Genomic DNA, 25,558 nt, shown 5'->3' on the forward strand with positions numbered 1-25,558 from the left:
TTTCTACCCATTAAAAACACAAAGCCAGTACTTCTACAGAATTTAATAAGATTTAAGACTCGCCATTAGATAAAACAAAAAGATAAGAACCATTTATGACTTCAACAGTTGAAAAAGATTTAGTGTGTGTTGTGTGTGGAATAATTTTTGGGAAAAATTACTCTCATGTTACATGTGATAATTTTTTCTCCTACACATACTTCGATAATTGTGCCAACTTTTTCTTTTCTTTTCAGGTGATGGAGCCCACAAATTTATCTCTATGACATGAGTAACTTATTTCCTTTAACATGAGATTAATAAAACCCATAATTGTTTGTTTGTTTGTGTGTATCACAAAGCCAGTACTTTTACAGAATTTAAAAAGATTTAGTGTGTGTTGTGTGTGGAATAAATTTTTTTTTTTTTTATGTATATAAAATAAGATTTTAACAAGCGAGTAAAACCCCGTCATTAAAAACAATAATATTTGTCACCACCCAAATTTTGAGTCATAACTGAGCCACATACCATTTGAAAGTTAAAACTGCAACACCTTTATCAAGTAAAGGGGCACATGATTAATGAAAATCCGTTGAAGGTGAAAATAGAAATTTTTCTTGCTTTCTATGCGGAAAATGTAAACCCCTTGATGTTGCTCATGCACATAGCCTAGAATTCACCAATTATAAACACATAGAGGTTTATGATTCTTACACTTTTCTTCACTTGAAGATACCAAAGCGGATGATGTACTATAACGGTAATCCACACCAACAGCGTGTGAAAATTTCTTCTCCTTGATCCCTTCTTCCTTGGTAGCTTGCTAGGTGTAAATAATGGAGGCTATCAAGTGTTTCTTTTGGACAAAATCTATGGGTGGCAAGGATGGAGGCGATTGGAGCAACTAGGGTTCCTTCTCTTGAAGCAATCGCACGAAAACTAGTGAATATGCTTAAACTAAATGCAAGAGGGCTTAATGAAGCAAGCCTTTAAAATTTCACCGTTATCTTATCCTCTAAATATCCTTGGTGGAGTGTGTTTCAACAACCACCTCATTTGATTTGAAATTCAAATGCCCTTTATTGTTTTACGAAGCCTTATCCAATCGGACAATGCTTCATCTTTTACAATAGGGAAAAGTGTTTGTCATTTTGAATGACAGAAAGTTATGTCATTTTAAGAGAGGTACAGACATAGAAAATTTGAATTTTAAATTAAAAAAAAACCACTCACTTTCTCTCTCCCATGATTTCCGTTTTTCTGTGTCTATCTCTCTCCTAAAATGACATAACTTATGTCATTTAAAATGACAAACACCAAACCCCTTACAATAAAATTAAATCAAAGGATAATTCCCAATTTAATTTAATCTTAAGGGGTAATAAGAATTATCGACATCCTTATCCTCTTAACAAGATTTAAACTGAATTCAAATCAAGTCTCATCCTAGTTCTTATTATGAATTCCGAAATCAAAATTCAAATTGAAAATTAAGAATTCATCAAAAGATTGACCGTGACTTTCTAAAATCCATGGTCCAAGACCCTATTGGGTCTTCCAATACTTCTGGGCCCATTAGTTGAAAAAGCAATTTTACCACTAATGGCCCAAAATGGGTGAAAGCTTATAGGTCTGGAGTCCCACTTAGACCTATTTCACTCAAAACCTTATCCAGGTCCATTAACTCATTTGGCCCAAACATACTATATCACGCCATTAAGAACAATATGATTTGTGACCCATTATTAGGCCCAATTAGTTACTAATCCCGATTAATTTAATGACCACATAAGATACTAACAATGCTCTTTTTTTGGATAAACCTGAACATGATTGCCTCCACTACAACATCAGAACTAAGTGAGTTGATCAAGTGATTTATCTTTTCTAATTTGGGTACCTTGCATGCGTCATCCCTTATATCATTGTTCATATTTAGACAAGAGCAAGGATAGAGAATCATCTCTCTTGAGTGACTAAGTGAAGCTTTTCACATAACTAGGAGTCTTCTTTTGTAAGCTCTAAGGCAGATACATGACTCTTTATAATCCCTTACTATGCACAAATTCATAAGCCTAATAGAAGTAATCCAAGCCTTACCAATTTTTTGAATGACTAATCCTTTGTGGGGGACTATGAGTCCTATCAGCATGTCCATATATACTCATGCTTTCGAGTTATACCCAAGCGTACACTGTTCTACCCATTTTCAGGCAGATAGAGTTGTACAATTAAAGTATAACTCTGGGACATAATGTTCAATGACATTCTCAAGTCTACACGACCCACAGTATCAAAAGGTGAGAGACATTACAAATCCAATGATACTGTCTACAATGAATCCTTATTGAGTCTTTCGACAGGTCAGCTCAGTGCCATCTATACTGTAATAGATCCACCCACGACATCCGCTAAGGCTTCTCTATGTCTGCACTCCATGAGGTCCCAACCTTGTATCTCCATACAAGTAAATCATGTTGTGCTAGTCTTGTTGAGACGACCAATGCCTTTTCTTGGTGACTCAAGACAGGAACATGCTTCAGGCAATAGATATGTTGTACACTCGAGTCCTCATTATCATAATCCCATCATAGATCCTTGTGTTACACCCGTTTTATCCTAAGTATAATAACCCGTGAAATTAATAACGGGCATGACTTAGAACCCCGAATCTTCATAGTTAAATTATAACTTGTTATAATCCTCCACCTCTTGATGCTCACGTGTTGAAAGACATGTAATGTTGAACTTCACATGGAGCAAGGCCATACCAGTAATATCCTCCATTTGTAAATAGTTTTTTTGGTAGTTTCTCTTACTTGTTGATGGGTACTGCCAGGCGTGCCAAGATTTTTCTTGTGCCAAAGTCACAAAGACATTGTAATAATTTATATAAATGCTCAAGGTTTGTGTGCTGGATCTAAATCAAACCAAAAGTTTGTGTGCTTTTGTAAAAAATATTGTAGATTTTTATTTCTACAAAAATTAATATATTTTTTTAGACATATTGATTTATAGATTTTTATAAAATTAATTTCATATAATATTTGGAATAATCAAATAATTTTTTTACTAAAAGGTATTTTTGTCAAAAATAGTTATCTTTATCCAATCTAGTATTACACGTTTTGTCAAACACTGGATAGTATTATCTTATACGAAATATTATCTTATATAATAGCATATCAAATGTTAAATAGTATTAAAATTTAATCAGATCTTATAATATCAGGTCTTATCCTATCTTTTATATCAAAATAAGTGTTTAAGTAATCATTAAAACTGGCCTACATGGCTTCGGTGCCACACTTAAAGCGTTGTTACTGATCTTATAATCGAAATTCAGGATAGATATCCCATGGCTCATGATTATTACTACTTCCTTTCTTTAATGGTTTATTAATATATGGTGGGGTCTTTTCCTTTCCTTGCTTTTTCTATTAATTTTTTTTACAAAAATATGGTGGGATCTGGAATTGCCTACAATTTTCAATATCGACTATAGAATATTGAACCTATTTTAAATGCAGTGAACTTGATATGCATGAGTATTTGATAAAATAGGTAATCAGTTTGCGGAAATGAAGGAATCAAGAAAGCTAATATGCTATTTTCCAAAAAAAGAAAGAAAAAGAAAGCCAATTACTACTAAAAAATTCCATTTTTTCGACGGAAAATTCTGTCGAAAATGGTACAAATTCTGTCAAAAATAAAGTTTTCGACGAAATTATCGACGGAATTCAGGTCGTCAAATATCTCTTCGTTCATAAACCATTTTCGACGGAATTATAGATTCCATCGAAAAAAAAAATTATGAATTTATTTCTATGGAAAATCTTCGACGAAATTTATTTCCGTGGAAAATCTTCGACGGAAAATTAATGGAATTTCTTCAAAAAATGATGTAAATATTTTCGACGGAAAATAAATTTCGTCAAAAAATTTTGACGAAAAATCAATGAAATTTCGTCGAAAATTGTTGTAATGGTTTTCAACGAAAAACTGATTCTATCGAAAGTTTCGACGGAAAATCAACGAATTTCCATCGAAAACCGAAGTAAATATTTTCGACGAAAAATAAATTCCTTCGAAAGTTTCGACGGAAAAGAAATGGATTTCCGTTGAAAAATGATGTAAATTTTTTTGACGAGAATCAAATTTAGTCGAAAAAAAAAAAATTTTTTAAATTTTTCTCTCAAATTGATACTATTTTTTTACAGTGCACTTGATGAAAAAATATAGTCAAAGTAAATAACATATCAAAATCAAAATTTCTTAATCAATATATTAAATTAATGTTTTCCAAAACAATTATATATATTAAATGAACAAAAGTCCATATCATATATTAGGCTAAGTATTAAAAAAAGCTTATACAATTAGCAAGCAGTGTACGATAAGTATATATTGTAACCTTAAAAAACTAACAAATAACAATTAACTTATCAAATACAGAATGCAAAATTGACTTCATAATTGAACGAAATGGAGCCCAACGAGAAATGCCTTTTCTTCTCCTTGCATTTGAAGCAGGTGGAGGAGGCGTGGCCAGATACATGTCTTGTGTTGATCCAAAATGGGTCCAAGAGGTTTTGTAACACCCCGTATTCACCCGGTGTATTAAACATACATGGCAGTAGAGCAACTAAATAAATGCGGAAGCAAACTTTTTCTTTTCAATTATGACGTCATTATTATTAACTAAGTTGATTACTTAATTCTTTTCAAAATAATTCCTGTATGTAAATTGCAATAAAGATATAACTGAATAACCTCATGATATAAATAAGTGTGTATCTAGTCACAGAACTACAACATGTAGACTGTAAGGACCCTCACCGTTAATTCAGGAAATTAATTAAATAAATATAAGCTTAAGAAAATAATTCCATAATTGACCCCAATAATTATGATAAGGCTTGAATAATTATAGAGAGTAATTAATAATGTTGACAGTCGTTTTTCTGACGAAAAGCGCAGATACCGATTCTGCTACTCGGTATAAATGCATACCGGCGAAGTATCCCGGAAAATTATAATAAGTGTGGAAATATTCCTAAAATAATATATAGGACTAATGTGTCAAGTTTCAAGTCAAAATAATGAGAACTGATGCCAGAACTGATACTGGCTATTTAAAAGCGCGTACCGAAAAAGAGCTGCGAAAAATAAAATAAAAATATAAAAAATCTTAGAAAAATGAGTAGGTTCAGAATCCTAAGTTTGAGATTAAAACGATAAGCGTAGCTATTAGTGCTAATACTGTGTGGTTAATTAAGTGAACCTATATAAGCCTAAGGGCACAAAATCCTAGGCCATATTGAGGCTGCCTACGTGAGGATTCTTTTGTGCTGATTCTCTTTAGCCATTTCTCCTCTCTTCTTGGAAGCTTGAGACTTGCTTGAAAACCAACCAAGTCATCACCTTTTCATTGATTTCTCTCCATTAAACCTTGTAAACTCTAAGTAGTGAACCTTGTGAGGGTGTGAGACCACTCATTTTGAGTTGGGCTTCTGAGTTGTGTGGTTGTTGGGGTTTAAGGGGCTGCATTTTCGGAGTTGGTGGAGTGGAGCCTTGTTCTTTGGCTTCTTGAGTTTCAAGAAGCCACCTTTTGGCATAAAGGGTCAAGCTTGAAGATCAAATTTGTATCTTGGTAAAGTCAGAACCATAGTGCTGTGTAGAGGACCCCTTGTGTGTCTCATTTTTGGAGTTTTGGAGCCTTGGAGGTATACATGATCACCCCCCGTGTATACCCGGTATGTTAACATTACATCGTATTAAGCTGCGCTTAATTAAAAATGCAGAATATTCTTTTTCTTTTCAATTATGACGTCATTATACTTAGCCAAGTTGATTACTTAATCAATTTCATAAAATCATCGTCTGTATGTAAATTGCAATAGACATCTAACTGAAATACCTCAATATATAAATAAAGTGAGTATCTAACATCACGGATCTACAACTCGTAGCCCGGACAATAATCCTGATACATTATTACAACTCCAAATAAAGCAAGACATAAACAAGTCTATGTGGCATGGACAATCCCCATGCTCACCAAATCACAGCGTCTCAACTAGATAATCCAAAGTCATGATGAAGCTAAAAGCATAAAAGTAACATGCATAACCAGCATCCAACAAGTCAGCATATAATAACAGCAATATCTAACTCAGCTCCGGCCTCCTGCCGCCTGAGGTCTCAACCCCAACATTACTTGAACCTGAAATAAGCATTCCCCAAATGTGGGGTGAGATCTCTAAACCAGAAATCTCAGTAAGACAAGGGGTCCTCAAGGATTCTCTATCTCAAGCTCACTTACATGTCCAATATAAGTTCTAAAAGCATTAATTCAATATAATTTCCAAAATAATGCAATGCAGCAGATAATCATGTCATGTGGGTTATAACTATTCTACTGATTAGAGAAATGCAGGAATACGTCTATTACCCACACAGTACCAGCCCATGTTGTATCAGCCCATGTTGTACCCACCCCTAAAGGACCACCCCATGGCTTCCCTTTAAGGTAAACACCACATAAATATCATACAGCAATTGCACTTAACAGCTCCATAGCATTTCAATAAAATAGTACATGAAAACACATCATGCATATAACCATCCCCCATGGGACATGGTGGAACCAACAATGGCTAAACTGAGGACACGAAAGCTTACCTTCTAAACTAGCTAACCAAACCAAGAGTCCACATAAGCTCAAGGCTCACAAACAGCACAATCACAATCTACCCATACCATAATTAATCATCAATAATCATAGCACATATTACACTAAGTGATTAAGTCTTTCTTAGTCATTTTAACTCATTACATGCTGTTTCTGCTGGAGGCATTCGAATACTCCACGAGTAGTATTCGAATACTCCAGCTCTCCAGAAAGTAAACGATTACTTTCATTTAAGTATTCGAATACTACCAAGTATACGAATACTTTTTCCCCCAGTATCCGAATACCACAGTATTCGAATACCAAACCCCACTGTATTCGAATACTTTCCAGTATTTGAATACTTCTTCAAAGGTATCCGAATACTTTTCTTCCCAGAAAAGTATTTCAATACTCCTACAAGGAGTATTCGAATACCAATTTAAAACTACCAATGAAAAACTATACTAAATACTATAAGATTTTACTATATTAAACTAGACATCTCAAGCTTTCCAACGACATATTTTATGCCTCAATCGGAGTTGTATAACTCCGGTTAAGATTTTTGCAAAGTTCCTACAACAAGCTGAATTTCCAGCAATAGGGTCTCGAATTCAAACATACACTGAGAGAAATCCACTTATCCAATGGCTATCAAAATTTACAGGGTTGTAGCCCTATGTGTTAGCTTCACATAGGTCCAAACCTCACTCAATTTATAGCTCTGTAGCTCAAGATATCGTACTTTTACTAAACTAGGTCGTTGTTGTCTCGCAAAGTATTCGATTACTGCATTTTCCCAGAAAAGTGTTCGAATACTGCCCGAAAAGTATTCGAATACTTCTTCGACAGAATGCAAAAAACTGAGTTTTAAAGGTAAAATCGATCTCCAATGATCCAAACTCGATCTGGAGTCCAAGAACTCCTTCAACATATGTTTATTACATGTTATGAACCTAGAAACACATTCCTTTTATCAAATGGTTCAAGTTACGATTTTTAATTGTTTAAACAAGCTTAAATCAAAAAATGCACAAAAGATGATCATGTATACCTCCAATGCACCACAACTCCAAAAATGGTACAGCAAAGAGGTCTCCAACTACACACCAAGGTTCTGACTTTGTCAAACCATGAATTAACACCAAAGCTTAGACCTTTCACCAACAAAATGACTTCTTGGAGCCTCCAATGGTATGATCAAGGCTCACACCACCTCATACCCCAAGTAAACAGCTCCAAGACAGCAACTCCACCTCACCACAGAGGCCACAATCTCAGAAATGAGACACTTCACACTCTCACTAGACTAACTCTCACGAGCTATAGTGTTTTGGTAGAGAGAAAAGGAGGAAATATGATTTCTTTGGTGAGTTTACAAAGGAAGGAGCCAAAGAATCACATGAAGGCTGGTCAGCTGCTCAAGACACTCACGTAGCATAGCATATGGCCTAGGATTTTGGGCCAAAGTGAGTATTTATAGCTCACTTAAAATTAAACACACAGTATTAACGAAAATAGCTACGCTTATCATTTTAATCTCAAACTTTAAATTCTGAACCTACTCATTTTTCTAAGATTTATCTTTCTTTTTTTTTGGAGCACCTTTCCGGTACGCGCTTTTCCATAGCCAGTACCAGTTCAAACCCCAATTCTCATTATTTTGACTTGAAACTCGTCTTACAAGTCCTATATATCATTCTAGTAATTATCATGCACTTATAATAATTTTTCGGGGTACTTTTTCGGTACGCATTTATACCGACTAACAGAACCGGTATCTGCACTTTTCTTCCGAAAAGCGACTTTCAGCATTCTTAATCACCTACTATAATTATTAGCGCCTCATAATAATTATTAGGGTCAATTATGGAATCATTTCCTAATTTCACATAATTAATTAATTAACTTCCTTAATTAACGGTGCAGGTTCTTACATTCACACCATCTTTTTAGGATTTTGTCCTTAAAATCAAAAAACATACATGTCCCGAAGCGCGGGATACTGACGGAGAAGCTCGTCCTCTCGCTTCCAGAATTACCCTTCAGGAATTCTTCCCGTTCATCGTACTCTGACCATCGAAATGATCTCTCTCCTCAGCTGCTTCTCGCCACGATTGAGAAACTTGAGTGGTCCGACGGGAGTTTTCAAGTTCTCCCGAACCTCCACAACATCTTGTTGTACCACGTGCGAAGGATCCGCTACAAACTTGCGAAGTTGAGTAACGTAAACACGTCGTGGGTGTTGGTCAAGTTCAGAGACAAAGCAAACCGGTAGGCAACAGGTCCTACTCTACCATGTTGGGTGTTAGGGTCTTATTCCATGACTCTAACCTCAACAAGACTAGCAATATAAACAATATCCTCAAGATAAATTCATATTCAGTTCAAGGTGCTAAATCATATTCATGTTCAATTCCACCAATACATATTAGTTAACCAACCCATTTACATAGTAACGTACCTTAGTTCACGTACACCTGCAAAAATTTTAATTTCAATAACATAATAACTAAAAACTCTATGTAACGGTATACCTCAATCTCCATGTTATCTGCAAAATTGAGAGTTAGTCAAAGGTGAAATAACATTGATATATTACCACAGTTCATTATACTTATTTCATGCTTAACATTATCCATGGCGTTAACATGTCAACTACTCATGACACATATCAATAATCACATAAAAATCCTAGAGTCATAGAGACCACTCAACTCACCACTACTTGCACATGCAATGCCTTGCATATACAAGACACGCGTGGCCTTGCCACAAGGTTCAAGTGTTACACACTTACTTTCCTTGAAGAGAATTTTCCATTCTCAACAAAGAACCATCACCAAAAGTAATGGCGTAAGGCATCATACCTTACAACAAATGACCAGTGCTCCCAAGGAGACACGCTCGGTCGAATGAAGTCTTCCGCCGAAAGACTCCTACAAAATTTCTTCAGCTCAACCAGCTCTGGTGGCGACATTCGGTATAGAGCTAATAATAAGGCCCCACACCAGGCAACAATTCAATGGAGAACGCTATCTCCCGCTGCGGCGGGCACTCAGGAATCTCCTTAGGAATACCTCGAGGAACTCCTTCGCCACAGGAATGCCAGTGAGATCCTCCTGTATTCCACTTACCAAACCTCCCAAACAGAACATAACCGAATGCCCTTGCACTGAGGGCCCTCTTAGCCAGCAATAATGATATAGGTAAGGCGAGGAACTGGCTGTGGAAACACGTGGAGACATCACAACTCTCTAGGCACAACATACAACAATCAATCAATCAATCGTCACCCAACTATTGAACAATCCATCCATGCCAAGGATGATTTTCAAATAGCCATCGGCAATCCAATCAGATCTACCGAGTAATCACGGCCATCCAGTGGCGGACCGACATGGGGGGCTAGGGATGGCCCCTGCCCCCCTAAAACTCTTAGAAATTTTTTTATATATGGATGCCTGAGTGAATTATTGAGGACAAGACAAGCACAAGTAATGTGGACTATAGAAATTGCTAACGAGTGCATGGATAGTGGCAATTAGAGAAGTTCATGGTGCTTCACTGTAAGGTAAATGAGAAGCCACATGGATAAAAAAAGATTTTGAAAACATAAACCAAACAAATAAAACAATAATTAATAATTGATAAATAATTAAATAAGATATAGAAGTAGAAACACTTCGACAGAAACTGTTGAATGGTTCAAATTAAAAAATTTAACTGTGTAAAATAAGACAAAAATTTAAAAATATAACCATTGTCTTATTAAAAAATAAAACCATTTAGATCTATATGATATAAAGCCGAATATAAATTGACAAAAATATAATATATATTAAGGCAAAATATCACGATACATTTTATAATATAGTAACTTCATTCAAAATATATTGTTAGAATCATATTCGGTTTACATTTTACAGTAAATATTTTTATTTATAATATAATATTTTTTGTTTTCGCCTCCCGTCATATTAATTTCTGGGTCCGCCACTGCGGTCATCCCACTGAAACACGACATCTCGATGTACAGTGGAGGTATCACACTTTTTCCGGTGGCGGTGGTCAACCGCAACGGTGGAGAAGGCACATACATGGGCAACTCAAGCCCCACAACAATCGAGGTTGCAAAAAAATGAGTCTCCCCGGGATCAAACAAAACATCAACAACAATCCCCCAATGGGAACATTACCTCTGACAAGGTTTGGAGCTCAGTCCGACAACTGACGGTCCACAGTGTAAACTCGCCCCGAGGCAGGTGGCACATCTGGTGCCGCTGTAGGTGGAAGGGGAACCATCTGAAGTGGAACTGTCTGAACTGATGCAGCTCTCGCCATCGACGACGGACACTCCCTAGCATAGTGGCCCTCCTTGCCACACTGGAAACAAATGGTCTGGCCGGTAGCACACGGCCCCAGATGAACCCTCCCACATCCCGTGCATCTGGGAGTAAGAAGTCTCGCCGCACTCCCTTGCGTTGACGTCCCCTTGAATTGACTAGGTGCCTGCCTAGCAGCCAACTGTTTCTCTTTGCCTTTTCCAGCAAACTTCCTGTCTTTCCAGGAAGTGGAACTATCAGCTCCTTTCGTCTCAGCAATCTTGGCCCTCTTGGCCTTACTCGAGTTGCAGAAGTCCTCGATGTCCTGACACTACTGCACCAATGTCCCAAAGTCTCTCGAAGCAGAACTAGCAAGGTAACCAGCAACATCATCACTAAGTCCCCTGCGGAACTTAGCAGCCAAGAAAGTCGGAGTAGGCCTCGCCATCCTGAAGTGCGCAAACTTCACCAACTGGTTGAACTTGGTCAGGTACTCGTCAACGGACAACGAGCCCTGAACCAACCTGTCGAACTCTCCCTGCTTCCTCTCCTGTGCATCATACGGGAAGTACTGACCCAGAAAGCAATCCTCAAAGAAATGCCACGTCATCACATGGCCCTGCATCTCGAAGACATGAGAAGTGTTCGTCCATCACTCATGGGCATCGCCCTGCAGCATATAAGTAGCGAACATCAGCTTCTGCGGATCAGTGCACTGCATGACCCGGAAGATCTTGTCTAGCGCCTGAAGCCATCGCGCTGCCGCAATAGGGTCATAAGACCCATCAAAGGAAGGCGGCTTATGCTTTCTGAAAGCGTTCAGCCATCGGTCAATCACGTCACGGTCCTCAGCAGGCTCCAGATAGGGTTCCATCACCCCAATGACATGAGTAGAACTACCAATGTGACTCAGGGAATCAACCTGAACACTAGGTGGAGGCGGCGGTGGTGGCGGTGGCGGAGGGAATTGACCAACAGCAAGACCAGCCCTCATCTCCTCCAACATGACCTGAATCATGGTCATGTTTGACATCTGGTTCGCCTCAAGGACATCCTCAGTGGTCCTCTTGTTTGCCTCACGAACATCCTCCACGGCTTTCTGGTTCGCCTCTCTAACGGCGTCCATCATTACCACGTTGGCCAATCTAATGGCCTCCTGCATCTCAGCCAATGTAGTTAGGATTGGGTTGGGTTGACCCTCGACAGTCTCTCATGTTCTCCTGGATCCTACCATGACTCTGCACAAGTTACACAAATTATGAGTTGATCAGACCCACGCAATGTGATTACATATGCATCATCATAAATAAAACCAACTTTGCAAACACACAAGACAGACACAACCAAACATCTAATCATTGCAATATATACAGGCTTTTCCCTTGAACCGTTGCTCTGATACCATAAAATGTAACACCCCGTGTATACCCGGTATGTTAACATTACATCGTATTAAACTGCGCTTAATTAAAAATGCGGAATATTCTTTTTCTTTTCAATTATGACGTCATTATACTTAGCCAAGTTGATTACTTAATCAATTTCATAAAATCATCGCCTGTATGTAAATTGCAATAGACATCTAACTGAAATACCTCAATATATAAATAAAGTGAGTATCTAACATCACGGATCTACAACTCGTAACCCGGACAATAATCCTGATACATTATTACAACTCCAAATAAAGCAAGACATAAACAAGTCTATGTGGCATGGACAATCCCCATGCTCACCAAATCACAGCGTCTCAACTAGATAATCCAAAGTCATGATGAAGCTAAAAGCATAAAAGCAACATGCATAACCAGCATCCAACAAGTCAGCATATAATAACAGCAATATCTAACTCAGCTCCGGCCTCCTGCCGCCTGAGGTCTCAACCCCAACATTACTTGAACCTGAAATAAGCATTCCCCAAACGTGGGGTGAGATCTCTAAACCAAAAATCTCAGTAAGACAAGGGGTCCTCAAGGATTCTTCATCCCAAGCTCACTTACATGTGCAATATAAGTTCTAAAAGCATTAATTCAATATAATTTCCAAAATAGTGCAATGCAGCAGATAATCATGTCATGTGGGTTATAACTATTCTACTGATCAGAGAAATGCAGGAATACGTCTATTACCCACACAGTATCAGCCCATGTTGTATCAGCCCATGCTGTACCCACCCCTAAAGGACCACCCCATGGCTTCCCTTTAAGGTAAACACCACATAAATATCATACAACAATTGCACTTAACAGCTCCATAGCATTTCAATAAAACAGTACATGAAAACACATCATGCATATAACCATCCCCCCGTGGGACATGGTGGAACCAACAATGGCTAAACCGAGGACACGAAAGCTTACCTTCTAAAATAGCTATCCAAACCAAGAGTTCACACAAGCTCAAGGCCCACAAACAGCACATTCACAATCTGCCCATACCATAATTAATCATCAATAATCATAGCACAGATTACACTAAGTGATTAAGTCTTTCTTACTCATTTTAACTCATTACATGTTGTTTCTGCATGAGGTATTCGAATATTCCACGAGTAGTATTCGAATACTCCAGCTCTCCAGAAAGTATTCGATTACTTTCATTTAAATATTCGAATACTACCAAGTATCCGAATACTTTTTCCCCCAGTATCCGAATACCACAGTATTCGAATGCCAAACCCCACTGTATTCGAATACTTTCCAGTATTTGAATACTTCTTCAAAGGTATCCAAATACTTTTCTTCCCAGAAAAGTATTCCCATACTCCTACAAAGAGTATTCGAATACCAATTTAAAACTACCAATGAAAATATTTACTAAATAATCTAAGATTTTACTATGTTAAACTAGACATCTCAAGCTTTCCAACGACATATTTTATGCCTCAATCGGAGTTGTATAACTCTAGTTAAGATTTTTGCAAAGTTCCTACAACAAGTTGAATTTCCAGCAATAGGGTCTCAACTTCAAACATACACTGAGAAAAATCCATTTATCCAATGGATCTGAAAATTTACAGGGTTGTAGCCCTATGTGTTAGCTTCACATAGGTCCAAACCTCACTCAATTTATAGCTCTGTAGCTCAAGATATCGCACTTTTACTAAACTAGGTCGTTGTTGTCTCGCGAAGTATTCGATTACTGCATTTTCCCATAAGAGTATTCGAATACTGCCCGAAAAGTATTCGAATACTTCTTCGATAGAATGCAGAAAACTGAGTTTTAAAGTTAAAATCGATCTCCAATGATCCAAACTCGATCTGGAGTCCAAGAACTCCTTAAACAGATGTTTATTAACATGTTATGAACCTAGAAACACATTCCTTTTATCAAATGGTTCAAGTTACGATTTTTAATTGTTTAAACAAGCTTAAATCATCAAAATGCACAAAAGATGATCATGTATACCTCCAATGCACCACAACTCCAAAAATGGTACAGCAAAGAGGTCTCCAACTACACACCAAGGTTCTGACTTTGTCAAGCCACGAATTAACACCAAAGCTTAGACTTTTCACCAACAAAATGACTTCTTGCAGCCTCCAATGGTATGATCAAGGCTCACACCACCTCATACCCCAAGTAAACAGCTCCAAGACAGCAACTCCACCTCACCACAAAGGCCACAATCTCAGAAATGAGACACTTCACACTCTCACTAGACTAACTCTCACAAGCTATAGTGTTTTGGTAGAGAGAAAAGGAGGAAAGATGATTTCTTTGGTGAGTTTACAAAGGAAGGAGCCAAAGAATCACAGGAAGGCTGGTCAGCTGCTCAAGACACTCACGTAGCATAGCATATGGCCTAGGGTTTTGGGCCAAAGTGAGTATTTATAGCTCACTTAAAATTAAACACACAGTATTAACGAAAATAGCTACGCTTATCATTTTAATCTCAAACTTTAGATTCTGAACCTACTCATTTTTCTAAGATTTATCATATTTTTATTTTATTTTTGGAGCACCTTTCCGGTACGCGTTTTTCCATAGCCAGTACCAGTTCAGACCCCAATTCTCGTTATTTTGACTTGAAACTCGTCTTACAAGTCCTATATATCATTCTAGTAATTATCATGCACTTATAATAATTTTCTGGGATACTTTTTCGGTACGCATTTATACCGACTAGCAGAACCGGTATCTGTACTTTTCTTCCGAAAAGCGACTTTCAGCATTCTTAATCACCTACTATAATTATTAGCGCCTCATAATAATTATTAGGGTCAATTATGAAATCATTTCCTAATTTCACATAATTAATTAATTAACTTCCTTAATTAACGGTGCGGGTTCTTACATATTGCACATGTAAGTGAGCTTGGGGTGGAAGATCCTTGAGGACCCCTTGTCTTACTGAGATTTTTGTTTAGGGATCTCACCCCATGTTTGGGGCACATATTTCAGGTTGAGGTAATGAGGGGGGTTGAGACCTCTGGCGGTAGGAGTCCAGAGCTTAGCTGATATTTTTGCTTATGCTGATTATTTTTGGATGCTGGATTATGTTTGTTGCTATTATGCTATTAGCTTCATGTTATGAATTATTGAGATGAGACTCTGTTGGTTATGTTGTTTTATTTGGTGAGCATGGGGATTGTCCATGCCACGTTGACTTGACTATGTCTTAGTTTAAATTCGAGTTATAATAATGTATCATGATATTGTCCAGACTATGTGTTGTAGATCCGTGACATAGATACTCACTTGCTTGTATATGAGGTATTTCAGTTAGCTGTCTTTTGCAATTTACATACAGGCAATGTTTTGAGAATGAATTAAGTAATTCAACTTGGTAATGATAATGACGTCATAATTGAAAAGAAAAAGATATTCCGCATTTTTAATTAAGCGTGGCTTAATACGATGATATGTTAACAAACCGGGTATACACGGGGTGTTATATTTTATGGTATCAGAGCACTTTCTAGGGAAAAGCCTGTATGTATTGCAATAACTTAGGATGTTTTGTTGCGAGTCTGTCTTGTGTGTTTCCTTTGATGGGTTTTACTATGATGACGCATGAGTGACCACATCGCGTGGGCCTGATCAACTCATTCTTTGTGTAACTTGTGCTGAGTCATGGTAATACCTAGGAGAAACCTAGAGACAAATGAGGATCAGCCGGATCCTGTCCTGACTGCATTGGCTGAGATGCAGGCGGCTAGACTAGCCGATCAGGAGGCCACTAGATTGGCCAACTTGGCGATGATGGACGTCGTTCGAGAGGCAAACCGGAAGGCCACAGAGAATGTTCTGGAGGCGAACAGGCTGGCGAACATGACCATGATGAGGGTCATGTTGGAGGAGATGAGGGCTGGTCCTGCTGTTGGTCAGTTTCCTCCACCACCACCTCCACCGCCACTGCCTCCACCTATTCTTCAGGATGAGAGCCTGAGTCACATTGAGGGTGTCACTCCTCTTACTGGGGTGATGGAACCCTACTTGGAGCTTGCTGAGGATCGTGATGTGCTTGACCGTCGGCTTAATGCTTTCCGTAAGCATAAGCCACCTTCTTTTGATGGATCGTATGATCCTATTGCTGCTGCGAGATGGCTTCAGGCGTTGGATAAGATCTTACGGGGGATGCAGTTACCGACCCGCAGAAGCTGATGTTCGCCACGTATATGCTGGAGGGCGATGCGCATGAGTGGTGGATGAACACCTCTCACGCCTATGAGATGTAGGGTCATGTGATGACGTGGCCATTCTTCGAGGACTGCTTTTTGGGCAGATATTTCCCTTATGATGCGCAGGAGAGGAAGCAGGGGAAATTTGACAGGTTGGTACAGGGCTCGATGTCTGTTGGCGAGTACCTGGCGAAGTTTAATGAGCTGGTTAAGTTCGCTCACTTTCGGATGGCTACGCCTACTCCAACCTTTTCGGCTGCTAAGTTCCGCAGGGGACTTACTGAGGAGATTGCGGAGTGTAACACCCCGTGTTAACCCGGTTTGTTAACATGTCATCCTATTAAGCCACGCTTAATTAAAATATGCGGAATAACTTTTTACTTTTCAATTATGATGTCATTAACTTAGCCAAGTTAATTACTTAATCAATTTCATAAAAACATCGCCTGTATGTAAATTGCAAAAGACAGCTAACTGAAAATACCTTATGAATAAATAAGTGAGTATCTAAGTGAATAAATGATGAATCGTACCTCAAGCCAATCTTCAGCAACTTCCTCCTGCCCATCTCTGGTTATTCGTTGTTTAAATAAGCCGTATTTGTATCTCAATCCGTAACCCCATGCTGGATAGTTCAAGGTTGCCAAAGAATACAAGAAACACGAAGCAAGACGCCCAAGACCCCCATTTCCAAGTGCAGTATCTGGCTACTATTATTGGCCAATTAAAATGAATTACCACAACTCTAAGAGAGATAATGCAACCAAAAATTAAAATTTAAATTAGATTGTCCTGTTGTTGTAGGTGCTCATTAAAAGAAAAAGTTTTATAAGCTTGCAACATTTGGGGGGAAAATTGTAGAAAAAGGAACTTGATAAGAATCCCAAGTACATCAGTTGACTGTCTCAACTGTTGAACTTATAGCAAATATACAATCAGAAAAAATCCATCAGGACCTTTTTGAATTATAACATTCGTTTCGGAAAACAGTTTGTTTATCTGAAGAGGTCGTGCTATGTTGACCTATAGGCTTCTGGTTGGACAAACAGTAATTCAAGGGAGAAGTATAGCATGCGACATTTTAGAATTAAAAATAAGAAAAGTAGATACAGTAGGGAATGCCACACCTGGTGTACCACGTTCTCTAATTTATACCCGCACTTGCTCAAAGCCTCTGCATAGGGACCAATTAGCTCTAGATTGCCAATTGCATTTAATAATGCTCTACCCTGCACGACAGAATGATAGATAGAAATAAATATTAGATGCCAGAAACATTCCAAGCAATTCAAATCATTATGATAGCACCGAACCTGTAAGAATTCCATTGAAAGGTAATATGCCTGCTTAACATTCAGCTTCTCATAGTAATCATAAGTAGCATTCCAGTTTATTATGAGAGCATCACGAACACTTTGTGCAGTTGCAAAGAAAGCTTGTGGAAGTTCAAAATTCTCTGGAGAAAACAATGGAGTGAACTCTGCATGGTACTTAATACTCGAGGCAATAGATGAAGCATCTGGCATGAGAGAACTGAGAGAGGTTGTAGCTTCTAAAACACACAACAAACAGAAATGATTAATCAGATCGCATTGAAGTTGGACACAAGATAACTTGTTAATAACAAACAAAACAGTCAAGGGTAATCTCTGACAAACAACTCCCTTCCCTGTTCTAAATACATAGAGCGTAATATATATGACTCATATGTCCATCTACTTACCAACTTTTTGTGGGAGAACAATCCAATTCCCTCCAGTTCCATGTTTCTCTATGTATTCCTTTAGCTTAACATCTTCTTCAGGAGATCATGGTCCTTTCTTTACAATTGTCTTGTCACAGCAAGGAAAAAGAGAGCTCCAAATGGGAAAAAAAAAGGTTTAGCAAGAGTTGCTTACAACAGGATCAGGAGCATCTTCTTGCTTGCACATAATCCATGGGACACCAGTATCTAAACCAACAGCCATTTGAGCAGCCCATTTTGTTTAAGCTTTTCCAGGAGCACCAATTTCCCACTCCACTGGTCCAAACTCATTCTCTATCTGTCATTCAATTGAGAAAAGAAAAAGAAAAAAAATGTTATTAATTAAGTATCATTCTTGTAATTGATTGGCCTGAAACTTTATAGTAATAAATAAAACATAACAAAATGCAAAAAAAATAAAAAAAAATGAAAGCAATAATAAGAATAAATATCTTATTTAAATCCCATTTCCTTACCTGAGATAGAATTATTGGACCTCCATGCGCCTTGAATTTGAGGTAATCCGTGGAGGTGATACCCTCAACTGAAAGGTCCTCAGAGCTCACTCTTACAAATTCCCAAACTCCAGGATTTGGCCTTACTGAAAGGGAAACGTACGGTGGATCAATGACAGCTTCCTGCAAGTTTCAGGTGCAAAGCATTAATATCCAAATACTAATGTTGTCTCATTGCAACAACATAAGGTGAATTAAAAACAAAGAAAAAAAACCTGTGTAGAGCTCAATATGAAGCCAAGATTTCCTTCCAATACTTGATTCCTGTCACTATTGTCATTTATAACTTGCTCCATTTCTTCCATCAGGTGATGAAGTTTTATAATCCTTCTCCCATTTTCAATGTACTTTGCAAAGCACCTCTTGATATGGTACCTACTTTGCCTCAATGCATCAGGCATGTTATCAGGTGGTGCAGAAGCCATTTCAAGAAATAGATAATGATAATAAAAAAAAGGTAAATTAAGGTTTTGAAACTCGTTAAGGAAGAAGATATGGTTGTTGCTCTAAGGAGATGTGTCTCAATTTATATGCATAGATCCATGAGGTAACTTTCTAGGGTGGAATTGGCCCCACTAAAGGAGGTAGGCATGCATGGATTCAAGTGTTGGAGAAAGAACATTTGCAAAGGCCAATGTGAATAAAATTTCTAACTGGGAATTATAGGTATCATTCTTTTCTTCTTTCTGTGTCGTTATGGTTATTATATATGTTTGTGTGTCACCATGAGAAAAAGAATATGGAAAGCTGCCATCTTCAAGGCATTTGCTTTTTGTGTCTAATGTACACAAAATGGATACCTAGTAGCACAAAAGCATAACGTTTTGTCAAAAAAGATTAAATTTACAAAAAAAATGAAGATGGCAGCTCCAAAAAAAATTAAGGGAACACAGCTAAAAAAAACAATCTTTTAAATATTAAATTTACAATACCTCATGTTGTCAAGCTCACGTATTAGGCCGTTGTCAACAGACATTGATCAACTTAAAAAGCATCTTAAAGAGATCAAAGACGTGTTCCAAAGAGAGTTGCAGTACCACACCCTAGGTGATGATCTGCTTTGGATGCTAAAGGAGCTTAAGCCTGCGGTCAACGATTTGAACGATTTGGTGGAGGGACTCTCCGCCGCTGACTTGCGACAGGAGAGTATACCACCCCTTTTTTTGGAGATTTCTCCACGTGGTGATGGATTACTCGTTTGTCTTCATATTCAGCCCTACTCGGAATCGACTCAGACTCACTCACCAAATCAAGAAAGCCATAGAGGATCTCCAATATGTTGCGAGCAAGGGGAAAGGCTTGCCCCCATCTGAAGAAGCATGGAAGAAGGGGAGAAAGCTGGACCCTGGATTTGATTTAGAAGCGGTTGAGAGAGAAAAGAAAAAGATTGAAATCATAGAATGTGGGGAAAAAAGAACGATTAAGAACAGGAAAAAGAAAAAGGACACGATTTTGTACTGATATGAAATCTGAAAAAAAAAAAAAGAACAGTAAGAACGGGAGAAAGAAGAAGCATGCGATTTTGCAATTCATAGAATAATGAGAAGCGTGTAGGTTTTGGGTAGGTTTTGGTAAACGTTTAACAATTTCAACGGAGAAAGTAGCTGAACATTAATTCATTAATTGAGTTGTCAGTTTTTTAAATTTGAAAATAAGATGAGCTGTTTCCAATAAAGATGAGAACAGATTTGCACCATTGACTTTTGGTAACAAATCGTGGCCATCAATTTGGAGTTCAGATTATAATTTTTTTTTGAATTTTTTTATTCCCTGAATTACCAAAGAAGGAAACTTTTTGAATTGTGCAGTGTGAATGCAAACCTGAAAGTGAAGGAGAGGCAGACATGTGTCAAAAGTTTCCAAAGAATGGCTTTGTCTTAGAATATAAGATACTCGTTTGTCTTCATATTCAGCCCTACTCGGAATCGACTCAGACTCACTCACCAAATCAAGAAAGCCATAGAGGATCTCCAATATGTTGCGAGCAAGGGGAAAGGCTTGCCCCCATCTGAAGAAGCATGGAAGAAGGGGAGAAAGCTGGACCCTGGATTTGATTTAGAAGCGGTTGAGAGAGAAAAGAAAAAGATTGAAATCATAGAATGTGGGGAAAAAAGAACGATTAAGAACAGGAAAAAGAAAAAGGACACGATTTTGTACTGATATGAAATCTGAAAAAAAAAAAAAGAACAGTAAGAACGGGAGAAAGAAGAAGCATGCGATTTTGCAATTCATAGAATAATGAGAAGCGTGTAGGTTTTGGGTAGGTTTTGGTAAACGTTTAACAATTTCAACGGAGAAAGTAGCTGAACATTAATTCATTAATTGAGTTGTCAGTTTTTTAAATTTGAAAATAAGATGAGCTGTTTCCAATAAAGATGAGAACAGATTTGCACCATTGACTTTTGGTAACAAATCGTGGCCATCAATTTGGAGTTCAGATTATAATTTTTTTTTGAATTTTTTTATTCCCTGAATTACCAAAGAAGGAAACTTTTTGAATTGTGCAGTGTGAATGCAAACCTGAAAGTGAAGGAGAGGCAGACATGTGTCAAAAGTTTCCAAAGAATGGCTTTGTCTTAGAATATAAGATTCCCTGAATTACCAAAGAAGGAAACTTTTTGAATTGTGCAGTGTGAATGCAAACCTGAAAGTGAAGGAGAGGCAGACATGTGTCAAAAGTTTCCAAAGAATGGCTTTGTCTTAGAATATAAGATGTAACGAAACAAAAGCAAAAGAAAATACTTAAACAAATCACTTCTACGGCTCGACTCCTGGGTTCATAAATAAATAAATATATATATATATATATATATATATATATATATATATATATATAGCAACTTCGACCGGCGTGAATGCCCTAAATTGGGTACACAGTGACCGAATTCAAAGTGCTGAAATTTCATTTGGAGTCACACAAATCGATGCAACCAAACCATAAGAATGACAAAACAAAAAGCCATCTACAGGGGAAGATATCGCACAGTATACAAATGTTTTCTTTAAATTAACATAGGTTCTGAATCAACAGTAACATATAACAAGGATCATAATCAATATTATGGATTTACAAAGGGGTAGTTAAATTTACCTTGGATACTTTTGAGAACAGAAAAAATGGAAGCTTTAGAGGTTGAGAAAACACTCAAATCCTTCAACAATGGGTTCTCCTTCAACAAGACTAGAGCTTTAATGGTTGGGTGATGTTTCAATGGAGGAGAGGAGGAAAAAGATGGAAACTTTAGAGAATAAGGCTAAGACTCCAAGAAACTCCAAAGGGAAGCCACACTCAGCTGCTGAGTTTCTTTAAAAAAAAAAAACCTAGGATTTTGATCCCTTTTTCTATTTATATTGTCACTTAAGTTAAACTAGCAGTATTAGTTTAATTAGTTCCTCTCTTCGTTTAGCTCCAAAATTTTAGATTCTTAACCTAGATATTTTTGTAGGAATTTTTATATTTTTATTTTATTTTTTCGCAACACTTTTCCGGTACGCATTTTTCTCGCTGTCGTTATTAGTTCTGACATCAGCTCTCATTATTTTGACTTCAAACTTGACATACTAGTCCTAAATATTAATCTAGGAATATTCATGCATTTATTATAATTTTTCGGGATACTTCACCGGTATGCACTTATACCGCGAAGCAGAACCGGTATCTGCACTTTTCGTTAGAAAAATGACTTTCAACATTATTAATCCCTTACCATAATTATTTAAGCTCACTCATAATTATTCAAGGTCAATTATGGAATTTATCTCTTAGCTCATAATTAAATTAATTAAATTTCTAATTTAACAGTGTGGGTTCTTACATTCACCCCACCTTTTAAGAATTTTGTCCGCAAAATTAGAAACATACATGTCCCGAAACTCGGTGTATTGCCGGAGAAGCTCGTCCTTTCATTCCCAAGTACACTCCTCGGGAGTTCTTCCTGTCTATTGCACTTTGACCATAGGAATAACTCTGCTCCTCAGCTTCTTCTCGCCTCGATCGAGAATCTTGAGTGGTCCGACAGGAGTCTTTAGGTTCTCCTGAACCTCCACATCATCGGGTTGCACCACGTGCGATGGATCTGCTATGTACTTCCGAAGCTGAGACACGTGAAACATGTCGTGGATGTTGGCTAAATTCGAAGGCAAGGCAAGCCGGTAGGCAACAGGTCCTACTCTACCAATAATCTGGTAGGGCCCAATGAATCGCGGGCTCAGCTTCCTCACTCCGAGGGCCCGACCAACACCGGTGACAGGTGAAAGCCTCACAACACTAGGGGAAAGAGTGTTGATTGCTTGAGAAGAGTCACTCTCAACAATAACTTTGGTGATGCCTAGCTGCCAAGCTAGATCAAGCCCATGAAGAATAACCCAAAGTTCAGCATGTAGGGGAGAGCAAGTGTAACATCCCGTATATATCCGGTAGTGTTATCATTACATCGTATTAAGCTATGCTTAATTAAAAATGTGGAATATTCTTTTTCTTTTCAATTATTACGTCATTATCAATTACCAACTTGATTACTTAATCAATTTCATAAAAATATCGCCTGAATGTAAATTGCAATAAGACATCTACTGAAATACTTCAATATAATATATAAAGTGAGTATCTAAGTCACGGCATTACATCACGTAATCCGGACAATATCCTGATACATTAATACAACTCTAATAAAAGCAAGACATAACAAGTCTACGTGGCATGGACAATCCCCATGCTCACCAAATCAACAGCGTCTCAACAAGATAATCATAATCATATAATGAAGCTCAAAGCATAAAAACAGCATGCATATCCAGCATCCAACAAGTCAGCAATGCCATCAATATCTAACTCAGCTCCGGCCTCCTGCCGCCTGAGATCTCAACATTACCTAACCCTGAAATAAGCATTCCCCAAACGTGGGGTGAGATCTCTAAACCAAAAATCTCAGTAAGACAAGGGGTCCTCAAGGATCTTCCACCCCAAGCTCACTTACATGTGCAATATAAGTTCTAAAAGCATTTATATCAATATCAGTTCCGAAACTATGCAGTGCAACAAATATTCATGCCATGTGTGTTTATCACTATCTACTAGCCAGAGAAATTCAGGAATATGTCTATACCTACATGTAGTACAAGGAACACCGCTTGCACCTCACCCACAGCCTCACCATCTTGTATGTACCACATACTCAGGCTTACCGTATAGGTGGAACACCACATGCATATCATAAAGGCACTAGCATATAACAGCTCAACAGCATTTCCAAAACATCAAAAGCATGTAACACAGCATGCATATAACCATACCCCCATGGGACATGGTGAAACCACAACATGGCTAAACCGAGAACACAAAAGCTTACCTTGCAAGCTCACTATCCAATGCCAAGAGTCCTCACAGCTCAAGTCCAACACACAGCAGATCATAATCTGATTTAGGACCAGCAAGTGTATCAACATACATAACTCAAAAGCATTAACATAAAGACTATGTTCTCCTTTAACAATTTACGTCTTAAGGCTTCCAACAAAGCCACAAGCCCTTAATCACATGATTCTGACTTAGTTCATTAATTACAGAAGTTCAACTTCATCAATCTAGGGTCTCCAAACCCCCAATAGCCTACTGTCCTCACAGTACAGCTACTGTTCTACGAAATCCCAGAATATCCGGATATTCCTCGGGTCAATATCCGGATATGCAATATCTGGATATCTCACTGACCATATCCGGATATACAATATCCGGATATCCAGATTCCCATATCCGGATATCCAATATCCGGATATCCAGATTCCCATATCCGAATATCAAATATCCGGATATTTCACGGGCAGCTATCCGGATATTTCACGACAGAATGCAGAAACTGCATTTCGTGAAGATATCCTTCCAAGGTTGGGCTTTTACCGATAAAAGACACTTAAACATGCCTTTCTAGGTGTGTTTGACATTACCCAACATTAAGTTATCATCTTGTAGCCTTTACATGCATCAAGGTTTCATTTTTAAGCATAAAAACTCAAGATCAAGGGTTGAACCACTCACCCAAGCACAACCAGCCAACAAAGGGTGCTCTTGGAGCTCACAAGACCACTCCAAGGTTCTGACCAGGACAAGATACGAAAATGGAGCAACAAGGTGGGATCTTTCTTTCACAAGGTAGCTTCTTGGAACATCAAGCACTAAGAAAATGAACCCCTTCACCCCAACTCAGAACACAGCCCCCAAACACCACCAACACAGTGGCCACCACTCAGAAACAAACCCTCACACTTAACCTCAAGGGTCACTCTTACTCAAGTAAGGCATTTTGATGAAGAAAAGTGGAAGAAAAGGCTTCAAACTCACACAAGGAGGCACCAAAGCAATGGAACAGTGCTCAACAACCTGACCAGCCAACATTCACGCTCAAAAGTCTGTTTTCTAGGGTTGAGTGCCATTAAAGAGAGTATTTATAGCCCAAACACAATTAAACACACAGTATTAACTTTAATTGCTAAGCTTAGCATTTTAATCCCAAACTTTGGATTCTTTTCCTAATCAATTTTACAAGAATTATCATATTTTTATTTTATTTTTCGGAGCACTTTTCCGGTATGCGCTTTTCATAGCCAGTATCAGTTTCTGGCACCAGTTCTTATTATTTCGACTTGAAACTCGTTTTACAAGTCCTACATATCATTCTAGTAATTATCATGCACTT

The 25,558-nt window shown here is 37.9% G+C and overlaps 1 long non-coding RNA gene across 1 annotated transcript; it reads right to left on the reverse strand.

Annotated features, from left to right (window-relative positions):
- Positions 1 to 12,636: 12,636 nt before the first annotated feature.
- On the reverse strand, positions 12,637 to 20,367 carry LOC133317518 (uncharacterized). The gene is made up of 8 exons (XR_009752331.1): positions 19,799 to 20,367; positions 19,082 to 19,241; positions 18,828 to 18,989; positions 18,331 to 18,649; positions 17,921 to 18,159; positions 17,735 to 17,836; positions 17,141 to 17,317; positions 12,637 to 12,884 (listed from the first exon to the last, which is right to left on the reverse strand). It is a non-coding gene; the product is annotated as an uncharacterized LOC133317518 (long non-coding RNA).
- Positions 20,368 to 25,558: the final 5,191 nt, after the last annotated feature.

The sequence above is a fragment of the Gastrolobium bilobum genome, unplaced genomic scaffold (genome assembly GCF_033153095.1).
Source record: "Gastrolobium bilobum isolate Gb01-03AN ecotype WA unplaced genomic scaffold, APGP_CSIRO_Gbil_v1 utg10413, whole genome shotgun sequence".
Lineage (NCBI taxonomy): Eukaryota > Viridiplantae > Streptophyta > Magnoliopsida > Fabales > Fabaceae > Gastrolobium > Gastrolobium bilobum.